This window comes from Thalassophryne amazonica, chromosome 11, assembly GCF_902500255.1.
Source record: "Thalassophryne amazonica chromosome 11, fThaAma1.1, whole genome shotgun sequence".
Lineage (NCBI taxonomy): Eukaryota > Metazoa > Chordata > Actinopteri > Batrachoidiformes > Batrachoididae > Thalassophryne > Thalassophryne amazonica.
Genome location: NC_047113.1, coordinates 117,203,854 through 117,215,972, shown reverse-complemented (window position 1 = coordinate 117,215,972; position 12,119 = coordinate 117,203,854).

The window sequence follows — 12,119 nt, the reverse complement described above, 5'->3', positions numbered from 1 at the left end:
AATATTATGTTGATTTTCTACAGAGCAGCGATTGAGTCCGTCTTACGGTGTGGTATTACTAGCCGGTTTTGTAATTTAATGGTTAAATCAAAAACTCAAATATTAAATCTGATTAAGATAGATGGCAAAATCATGGGTATGGTGGTACCTGTAACTCCCCAAGAGTTGTTTGAACAGGCAGTTCTCAGATGTGCAGACAATATTTTAACAGATGCGTCTCATGTACTGCACTCTGAATATATTTTACTGAAATCAGGAAGGAGGTACAGGGTTCCTCTTTGTAATAATCAATATAAACATTCATTTATTCCATTATCAGTGACACTCATAAATCAGCAGATAGCTCAGGGAAGATAGTATAAGGTTATGTATTGCAGAAGTTACACTAAGATGTTAATAATGTTGTGTACGAGGTCTGTCCATAAAGTATCGTACCTTTTTATTTTTTTTTAAACTATATGGATTTGATTCATATGTTTTCACGTCAGACAAGCTTGAACCCTTGTGCGCATGCGTGAGTTTTTCCACGCCTGTCGGTGACGTCATTCGCCTGTGAGCACGCCTTGTGGAAGGAGTGGTCCCGCCCCGTCGTCGGATTTTCATTGTCTGGAAATGGCGGAATGATTTGGGTTTTTTTTCCATCAGAATTTTTTCAGAAGCTGTTAAAGACTGGCACCTGGAAACTATTCGAAAAATTTATCTGGCTTTCGGTGAAAATTTTACGGGCTTCACAGAGAATAAGGTCTGTTACTACAGCTTTAAGGACCCCTTTAAGGATGCTTGGCGCGCTGCGCTCCGAGCTGCGACGACACGGCACAAGCCACCAGACCATTTCTGAGCTGATGGCTCTGTGGATACGAGACCGTCGTGTGCTCTTTCGCTGGTTATCACAAGAGCTGGACATCAGCCATTTTCCGGCAGATTTCACTTTTAACAAGAGATTTTGTCATGGAAAGCCGCACAGAGGCTTCGCGCGTCACGACCAATTCACTTTGGAAGCGAGACAAAGGAACACCTCTGTTTCGGCGTGTCAGAGGACAAGTTTGGACATGTCCAGCTCTCCACAATTTCACTGATACTTACTGGACTGGTAAGCATTGAAAGCTGAGATAGACATGTCCAAACTTGTCCTCTGACACGCCAAAACGGAGGTGTTCCTTTGTCTCGCTTCCAAAGCGAATCGGTCTTTACGGGCAAAGCCTCCGCGCGGCTTTCCATGACAAAATCTTTTGTTAAAAGTGAAATCTGCCGGAAAATGGCTGATGTCCAGCTCTTGTGATAACCAGAGAAAGTGCACACAACAGTCTCGTATCCACAGAGCGATCCGTTTAGAAATGGTCCGGTGGCTTGTGCCGCGTGGTCGTAGCTCGGAGCGCGGCGCGCCGAGCGTCCTTAAAGGGGTCCTTAAAGCTGTAGTAACAGACCTTATTCTCTGTGAAGCTCGTAAAATTTTCACTGAAAGCCAGATAAGTTTTTCGAATAATTTCCAGGTGCCAGTCTCTAACAGCTTCTGAAAAAATTCTGATGGAAAAAAACCCCAAATCATTCCTCCATTTCCAGACAATGAAAATCCGACGACGGGGCGGGACCACTCCTTCCACAAGGCGTGCTCACAGGCGAATGATGTCACCGACAGGCGTGGAAAAACATACACATGCGCACAAGGGTTCAAGCTTGTCTGACGTGAAAACATATGAATCAAATCCATATAGTTTAAAAAAAAAATAAATAAAAAGGTACGATACTTTATGGACAGACCTCGTATTTATATTTTAACTTTGATTTACTATGTTGTTGTTTTTGATGTATGGATGCTATGTACTGGATGTGTTGTTGTGTAGCAGACCCCTCTGTCCAAGGCAAATTTCTCCTTAGGGAGACAAATAAAGACACTTTGACTTTGACTTTGTCTGGATCAGAAATTTCTGTTAAGTATATCATATAGCAGACAAAGACACTGATATTTGAGAAGTGAAATGAAGTTTGTAGTATTTACAGAAAGTGTGCAATAATTCTTTAAGCAAAATTAGTCAGGTGCATAAATTTTGGCACCCTTGTCATTTTATTGATTTGAATACATTTAGCACTAATTATTGGAATACAAAATTGGTTTGGTAAGCTTACTGACCCTTGACCTCCTTACACAGGTGAATCCAATCATGACAAAAGGTATTTAAGGTAGCCATTTCAAATGTTTCCCCTCTTTGCATCTCTTCTAATGAGTGGCAACATGGGAGCCTCGAAACAACTCTAGGATACAAAAATCTATCAGAGATTTCAGCTGTCAGTTTCCACTGTGAGGAACGTAGTGAGTAAATGGGAGACCGCAGGCACACTACTAGTTAAGACCCGAAGTGGCAGGCAAAGAAAAATCTTAGATAAGCTGAAGCGAAGGATGGTGAGAACAGTCATAGTCAACCCACAGACCTGCTCCAAAGACCTACAACATGATCTTGCTGCAGATAGTGTCTCTGTGCATCGTTCAACTATACAGCACACTTTGCACAAAGAGATGCTGTATGATGCTGTAATGCAGAGGAAGCCTTTTCTGCGTACATGCAAACAGAGGTGTGTCACTTGAGGTGTGCTAAAGGACATTTGGACAAGCCAGCTTCATTTTGGAATAAGATGCTGTGGACTGATGAAACTAAAATTGAGTTATCTGGACATAACAAGGGGCGGTATGCATGGCTGAAAAAGAACACAGCATTCCAAGAAAAACACTTGCTACCTACAGTAAAATTTGGAGGTGGTTCCATCATGCTGTGGGGCTGTGTGGCCAGTGCAGGTACTAGGAATCTTGTTAAAGTTGAGGGTCACATGGATTCCAGTCAATATCAGCAGATTCTTGAGAACAATGTTCAAGAATCAGTGACAAAGTTGAAGTTGTGCCGGGGCTGGATCTTTCAACAAGACAACAACCCTAAACACTGCTCAAAATCTACAAAGGCATTCATGCAGAGGAACAAGTACAACGTTCTGGAATGGCCATCTCAGTCCCCAGACCTGAATATTATTGAAAATCTGTGGTGTGATTGTAAGCGGGCTGTCCATGCTCAGAAACCAACAAACCTAGATGTTTTGTAAAGAAGAATGGTCCAAAATACCTTCAACCAGAATCCAGACTCTCACTGGAAGCTATTGGAAGCGTTTAGAGCAGGGGTGGCCAAGTTTGGTCCTCGAGAGCCACATTCCTGACACTCTTAGTTGTCTCCCTGCTCCAACACACCTGAATCCAATGAAAGTCTCATTAAAAGTCTGCTAACGAGTCTTTCATTGGATTCAGGTGTGTTGGAGCAGGGAGACAACTAAGAGTGTCAGGAAGGTGGCTCTCGAGGACCAAACTTGGCCACCCCTGGTTTAGAGGCTGTTATTTCTACAAAAGGAGGATCTACTAATATTGATGTATTTTTTCTGTTGGTGTGCCCAAATTTATGCTCCTGCCTAATTTTATTTAAAGAATTATTGGACACTTTCTGTAAATCCTATAAACTTCATTTCACTTCTCAAATATCAATATTTGTCTGCTATATGATATAATTAACTGAAATTGCTGATCCAAACAACCAATGATTTATCAAGGAAAATCATGGAAATCATCGGGGGGCAAACTTTTACTTTGTCACACAGTAATTTGTCCTTAACTGGAATCTTTCCTTGGTTACATGTGATTGAAGCCATACACACACACTTTTAATATACAGATGATTTAGTGCCCCCTTCTGGAATGGCATGTGAATTCAAAATGTAATTATCAATGTCCATTGTTCAGTGTTGTTAGCTAATATTCATAGTTTCTCCAGTAAGATTTGTCCTATCAACTTTCCATTTTGGCAGAGAGAAAAAGAGCATTCAGCACCAATGGAGCGAAGGCACATAGTAAAACTGGACTGTTTGTGGCAGTGTCGTAAACCCCAGCAGAGGGTTCATGGTACTGCAACTCTCCATTAGGTGTCAACACTCTTTGAAAGAAAATGAAAGGAATCACCAAGGCATCTGGTTGCACAAAGAACTACACAAACCACAGTCTGAGGCCCACAACGGTTGCTGTCCTAGATTGTGCTGGTTTTGCAAACCACGATATCGTCTGTCACTTGTCATAGATCAGAATCTTCTAAGCTTCTACAAGCAGTGGCAGGAAGAAGGAAATGAGGAGTAAGATTGCTTGCAAAATGTTGCAAGAAAATTTTGCAACACCGTCTAATACTAGTGCGCCTAGCGCTAATACTGAGAGGAGGCCTATAACTCAGCCTGCTGAGCCTGTACAGGCTGCCGCATGAGGGGATCAGGATGACAAACTGGATTCAATCTTGACATTGTCTCAAGATCAACTGATTCGACAGGAATCCAACGTCAACATTCAGAATGCAACATCATGTTGTGTGGGCCGCTGAAGAGGAGGTACTGCTGGCCCACCACCACCAGAGGGCGCCCTGCCTGGAGTGCAGGCTTCAGGCACGAGAGGACGCTGCCGCCTCACAGGAACAGCTGGGGTGACAACTGTCACTCATCAACTATGACAGCTGTCACCAATCACCTGGTCATCACCCACACACACAAAAGCCGGACAACATCTCCACCTCATCGCCGAGATATCATCTACCTTCACGGTAAATACTCAGCCATTGTTGTGTTGTCGCACGTTATGTGTTTTCGTGTGTGTTGAACTATTTGCAGGTGTCTGGATCGCTACTTTCAGCTGGAGGCTGGGTTCGCGGATGGTGGAGGAGTGACGCACTTCACTCCTCACTCCGAACTTCAATAAGTAGGATTACAGACTCTGCATAAACTGTGTACTAGAGGTGGAGGTGTCTTTCCCACTCGACTAATACAAAAACAACTTGCTGACTGTTTACTGGGTGTGTTTTTCACACACTCATTACTTCTGTCTTCTGCTTCCTGCCAGCAGTACCAGATCTGACAGTCGGAGACGGTGACCACCTGGGGACTCAGGACTTGGCGGCTCCAGTATCCTTCGGGTTCGGTGGCAGTGGAAATCGTGTGGGATCTGGTTGTACTCGGGACGGACGTCTCCTATCCTCGAGCCTACCCACACATCACTTTGTATATTTTGATTGTGAACCAAATTCTGCATTTATCTGTATTTTGTTGTGCACATTTCACAACAGTAAAGTGTTGTATTTTGACTCATCTATTGTCCGTTCATTTACGCCCCCTGTTGTGGGTCCGTGTCATTACACTTTCCCAACAGGATATCTCGGCCATCGTCATGGATCCCGAGGGGCGTCAACCATCTGTTGAACAGCCAATGGAAGAGCAGGGTGCACAGGCGTCTGCAGGAGGCGTGATTGGTGAGTTGCAGCAAATCCTCATCGCCTTTACTGCTCGGTTGGGTCTAATGACCGAGCAGAACGTCATCCTCAATCGCAGGATGGAGGCTCTCACCGCGCAGGTGGAAGCGCGCGCTTAGGGCGCTGCTGCAGCTCCTCCTCCTGCTGACCCGGTGCCGAATATAGACATTCCACTGGTCATTCAACGACCCCCCCCACCATCCCCTGAAGCATACATAAGTCCCCCAGAGCCGTACGGGGGTTGTGTGGAGACGTGCGCGGACTTTTTAATGCAGTGTTCGCTCTTTTCACAGCGTCCCGTGATGTATGCATCGGACGCCAGCAGGGTGGCTTATGTAATTAATTTGCTTAGAGGCGAGGCACGCGCCTGGGCTACGGCACTCTGGGAGCAGAATTCACAGCTCCTTACCTCTTATACTGGGTTTGTGAGGGAGTTAAAAACAGTATTTGATCACCCAAACAGAGGCGAGACTGCTTCTACGGCGCTGCTGTCAATGAGACAGGGGCGTCGGAGTGCAGCTGAGTATGCGGTCGACTTCCGCATCGCGGCTGCGAGGTCCGGCTGGAATACCGCTGCACTCCGCGCCGCCTTCATAAACAGACTGTCGTCAGTCCTGAAGGAGCATCTGGTGGCTAAGGATGAGCGGCGGGATTTAGATGGGCTTATTGATCTGGTCATACGATTAGACAATCGGTTAGAGGAACGCCGTCGGGAGCGAGACGAAGGGTGTGGTTGGGTATGCGCCGTCCCTCTCCCTTCCGGCTGCGAAAAGGTACCGCCCTCCCCACGCTCCACTGCCTCAGCGCTCCGTTTGGCGACAGCTCCCCCTGCTGACGATGCTATGGACACGAGCAGGGCTAAAGTCAGAGCCACTAATAGACAAAGAAGACTGGTCCGCGGAGAGTGCTTTATCTGCGGCTCAAACGAGCATCAGCAGAGAGACTGCCCCAAACGGTTAAACACCAACGCCCGCTCTTAGAAACTGGGCTAAGGGTGGGCCAAGAAATACACGTGGGACAAACCCGTCTTTCTGCAAGACTCCCAGTTATGATCCTGAGTGGGGATCTAACCCTTCAAGCCCCCGCACTGGTGGACACGGGGTCAGAAGGGAATCTGCTGGACAGCAGATGGGCAAGGGAGGTAGGGCTCCCTCTGGTGGCGCTTCCTTCACCATTGAAGGTGCGGGCACTAGATGGCACCCTTCTCCCTTTAATTGCACACAAGACACTGCAAGTAACTTTGGTAGTGTCTGGGAATCATCGGGAGGAGATCGAGTTTTACGTGACTCCTTCCACCTCCCGCGTGATTTTGGGCTTCCCTTGGATGATCAAACACAGCCCCCGGATTGATTGGCCGTCTGAGGTTGTGGCTCAGTGGAGCGAAACCTGTCACCGGGAATGTCTAGGATCCTCGGTTCCGCCCGGTTTGACCGCTAACGAGGAGGTTAAAGTCCCCCCCAATCTTGCGGCGGTGCCTGAGGAGTACCACGATCTCGCTGACGTCTTCAGCAAAGATCTGGCACTCACTCTTCCCCCACACCATCCGTACGATTGCGCCATTGATTTGATCCCGGGCACTGAGTATCCGTCCAGCAGACTGTACAACCTCTCACGTCCTGAGCGCGAATCAATGGAGACCTACATCCAGGACTCATTAGCTGCCGGGTTGATCCGGAACTCCACCTCCCCAATGGGTGCAGGTTTCTTTTTTGTGGGCAAGAAAGACGGCGGCCTCCCTCCATGCATTGACTACAGGGGACTGAACGAGATCACGGTCCGCAACCGGTACCCTCTACCCCTGTTAGATTCGGTGTTCACGCCCCTGCATGGAGCCCAAATATTCACAAAACTCGATCTTACCACCTGGTTCGGATCCGGAAGGGAGACGAGTGGAAGATTGCATTCAACACCCCATTAGGTCACTTTGAGTACCTGGTCATGCCGTTCGGCCTCACTAATGCCCCCACGACGTTTCAGGCTTTGGTAAATGACGTCTTGCGGGACTTCCTGCACCGATTCGTCTTCGTATACCTAGACGATATTCTCATTTTTTCCCCGGTTCCTGAGACCCATGTCCAGCATGTACGTCAGGTCCTGCAGCGGTTGTTGGAGAACCGGCTGTTTATGAAGGGCGAGAAGTGTAAGTTCCACTGCACTTCTTTGTCCTTCCTGGGGTTCATAATCTCCTCCAACTCCGTCGCCCCTGATCCGGCCAAGGTTTGCGGCGGTGAGAGACTGGCCCCAACTGACAAGCCGTAGGAAGCTGCAACAGTTCCTCGGCTTTGCGAATTTCTACAGGAGGTTCATAAAGGGCTACAGTCAGGTAGTTAGCCCCCTGACAGCTCTGACCTCCTCCAAAGTACCATTTACTTGGTCGGATCGGTGCGAGGCCGCGTTTAGGGAGTTGAAACGCCGGTTTTCGACTGCACCAGTTCTGGTGCAGCCCGATCCTAGCCGCCAGTTTGTGGTAGAAGTGGACGCCTCGGACTCAGGGATAGGAGCCGTGCTGTCCCAGAGCGGGGAGTCCGATCAGATTCTCCATCCTTGTGCCTATTTCTCACACAGGTTGACCCCAGCTGAGCGGAACTATGATGTGGGCAATCGGGAACTCCTCGCGGTGAAGGAGGCTCTTGAGGAGTGGAGACATCTGTTAGAGGGAGCCATGGTACCATTTACGGTTTTCACGGACCACCGGAACCTGGAGTATATCAGGACCGCCAAGCGGCTGAACCCCAGGCAAGCCCGCTGGTCATTGTTCTTTGGGCGTTTTGACTTCCGGATCATCCCCCTCCAAGTGGACTCACCCAAACTAAAGGACAGGTACATCAGTCCATTCATGATCCTCAAAGTCCTCAGTCCGGCCGCAGTGAAGCTCCAGCTCCCAGCTGTAATCCTCCACCCGGTTTTTCATGTTTCCAGGATCAAGCCACACCACACCTCACCCCTCTGTGCTCCCGGACCGGCGCCGCCTCCTGCCCGGATCATCGAAGGGGAGCCGGCTTGGACTGTGCGTCGGCTCCTGGACGTCCGCCGGAAGGGCCGGGGTTTCCAGTACTTGGTGGACTGGGAAGGTTACGGACCCGAAGAACGCTCCTGTGTGAAGAGGAGCTTCATCCTGGATCTGGCCCTCCTGGCCGATTTCTACCGGCGACACCCGGACAAGCCTGGTCGGGCGCCAGGAGGTGCCCATTGAGGGAGGTCCTGTTGTGTGGGCCGCTGAAGAAGAGGTACTGCTGGCCCACCACCACCAGAGGGCGCCCTGCCTGGAGTGCGGGCTTCAGGCACGAGAGGGCGCTGCCGCCTCACAGGAACAGCCGGGGTGACAGCTGTCACTCATCAACTATGACAGCTGTCACCAATCACCTGGTCATCACCCACACACACAAAAGCCGGACGACATCTCCACCTCGTCGCCGAGATATCATCTACCTTCACGGTAAATACTCAGCCGTTGTTGTGTTGTCGCACTTTACATGTTTTCATGTGTGTTGAACTATTTGCAGGTGTCTGAATCGCTACTTTTAGCTGGAGGCTGGGTTTGCGGATGGTGGAGGAGTGACGCACTTCACTCCTCACTCTGAACTTCAATAAGTAGGATTACAGACGCTGCATAAACTGTGTACTAGAGGTGGAGGTGTCTTTCCCACCTGACTAATACAAAAAGAACTTGCTGACTGTTTACTGGGTGTGTTTTTCACACACTCATTACTTCTGTCTTCTGCTTCCTGCCAGCAGTACCAGATCTGACAGTCGGAGACGGTGACCACCTGGGGACTCAGGACTTGGCGGCTCCAGTATCCTTTGGGTTCGGTGGCAGTGGAAATCGTGTGGGATCCGGTTCTACTCGGGACGGACGTCTCCTATCCTCGAGCCTACCCACACGTCACTTTGTATATTTTCATTGTGAACCAAATTCTGCATTTGTCTGTATTTCGTTGTGCACATTTCACAACAGTAAAATGTTATATTTTTGACTCATCTATTGTCCGTTCATTTACGCCCCCTGTTGTGGGTCCGTGTCATTACACTTTCCCAACACATCATCTTCAGTGCAGCATTTCCATTTTCATGGACCTGGAACTTCCTATGATGTCAACAAAAAGGACTGCACAAGTCAGAAACGTAAATATGCTCTTGAAATTCAGTGTTTACTGTTATAATGAACAAATCTGGATTGGATCTGACTGTTTTTGCAAGTTGACTGAGAACAAGTTTGATTTCATTGGATTATTATTTAAAGTTCCTGTTGGACTGATTGGAACCTCTTGACCTCAAAGGACCAGTGATGCACACCCTTTTCTCTTGTTAATAATGATGAAATGTTCCATTTTTGGCCTTATGTAATAAGACAAATCATTAAAGGTTTTTCATTTGTGCAATTGTAAGAATATTTCAATCAATGAAAGGTCAAATGCTCTATTCAACTTGGCTGCGCCTTGTATGAATGATGACAACATGGATTATGAGTCGGACTCCAGCATGTCCACCACTGGTTCCTTCTGTCAGAGCAGTGATCTGTACACACTGCAGGACATTTGCTAAATCCTGTAAAAGTTGTTGGATTATTTTCCCGACACAAAGAAATGTGTTAAATCTCTTAAAGTGTTGAGGAAGCTCATTGGCCTGGACCTGCTGCATGAGAAGAAGCGATACAGACTCAGGAAACACATCACTGCTTTGGGGAAGGAATCTCTGTCCAAGCAGGGGTGAGGTCTCAGGGGTCATAAATCCAGTCCACATGCAGCATCTGAAGGTGGGCTCTTTGAACATGAACGTGGCAGGGACGGCCGGAGAAGGGCTTTGGTCTCTGGGCTCTTTGAACAAATGTGTTGTTCCTGCAGGAGACTCACTCTGACACAGATAATGAAGTGGACTGGGCTCGGTGGTGGAGGGAACCTTTATCAGAGTCATGGCTCCAACATCAGTGCTGGAGTGGCGGTTTTGTTTTCACCTCGACTTGATGTCACTGTTTTATCCACCACTGATATTGTTCAGGGTCGGGTTCTGTTGGTCAGGGCTCAGGTTGAGAGGTTGACCATGCTGTTTACAAATATTTACGCACACAATGAGGGCTCGGAGTGGGTGGGGTTATTCAAACGGGTGAGGGACATTTTAGTTCAGCAGGATCCTGGTGACTGTTTGGTGTTGGGGGTTGACTTTAACTGCACTGTGGATATGTCACTGGATTGGGTTGGTGAGGAGACACATTTGCAGTCAGTTTCCCCACTGGCTGATTTTATAAGTGAGGTGGATTTATTGGACACACACCCACAGGACAGACAGTACACATGGGTTCGGGTTTCAGATGGGGTGGTGTCTGCAGCCAGGCTTGACCAGATTTATATGTCACACTCATTCAGGAACAGATTACGCAGGAGTTTCATTCAGCCAGTTGGTTTTTCAGATCATCATCTCATCACCACACATATTAATAATATTCCACTCACACACTCCGAGGTTTAACACTTATTGGAAATTCAACACTAACTTTTGTACGACAATGATAAAAACATAATTTGAATGAATTGATGTGAAGCATACGACAGGAGTGGTGGGAGAATTACAACATGCCCCCCTGGAGCCTTTTACTGTTTGCTTTTGTAGTTTAGCCACTAAAGTGTGACACTAATCTAATCCATTTGAAATGAAAACACGCACCATAGTCGGGCTGACTTAAATCCTCAGATGTTATGGAAAGCTTTTCAGGTTTCTGACATCCGTCGGGAGTCTACAGTTTTGTCTTGGGTTTAAAATTACTGCATATTTCGAATATTCAGTCGGCATGTTATGGACATGCTGGGCCAGGGCATGATCAGGCAAGGAGACCACTTCCTTTCTTCGACACCTTCCTACCCCCAAACAATTTTGTAGACAGCAAGACTTTAGTTTTATTGATAACTGACCCATTTCACTGCAAACATAGACAGAGTCCTAGAGGGAAGGTAACATTAGGACCCTATAGCAGGCCACGCACAAGGTGTTGAGAGAACCTGCAGGACCTCCTGTTAATGTGGATGTGGAATCCATTAGCTTAGTGGGGGAAATAACACAGGAAATCCACGATGGTGACAGTGTAGTTTATGTGCCATGAAGGGAAATTTTTAAAGTTGAGACTGTGGCCTGTTTCTACAGACAAACTCATAAAGAGCGTAGACGGACATGTTTTGGAAATTTAATTCCCATTACTACACTGGAATAACAGTATAATTGTGGATGCCCCACTGGATGTGTCTGCAACATGTTACACAGATGATACCCAGCTTTATCTATCCATGAAGCCAGAGGACACACACCAATTAGCTAAACTGCAGGATTGTCTTACAGACATAAAGACATGGATGACCTCTAATTTCCTGCTTTTAAACTCAGATAAACTGAAGTTATTGTACTTGGCCCCACAATCTTAGAAACATGGTGTCTAACCAGATCCTTACTCTGGATGGCATTACCCTGACCTCTAGTAATACTGTGAGAAATCTTGGAGTCATTTTTGATCAGGATATGTCATTCAATGTGCATATTAAACAAATATGTAGGACTGTTTTTTTGCATTTACGCAATATCTCTAAAATTAGAAAGGTCTTGTCTCAGAGTGATGCTGAAAAACTAATTCATGCATTTATTTCCTCTAGGCTGGACTATTGTAATTCATTATTATCAGGTTGTCCTAAAGGTTCCCTAAAAAGCCTTCAGTTAATTCAAAAATGCTGCAGCTAGAGTACTGACAGGGACTAGAAGGAGAGAGCATATCTCACCCATATTTGGCCTCTCTTCATTGGCTTCCTGTTAATTCTAGAATAGAATTTA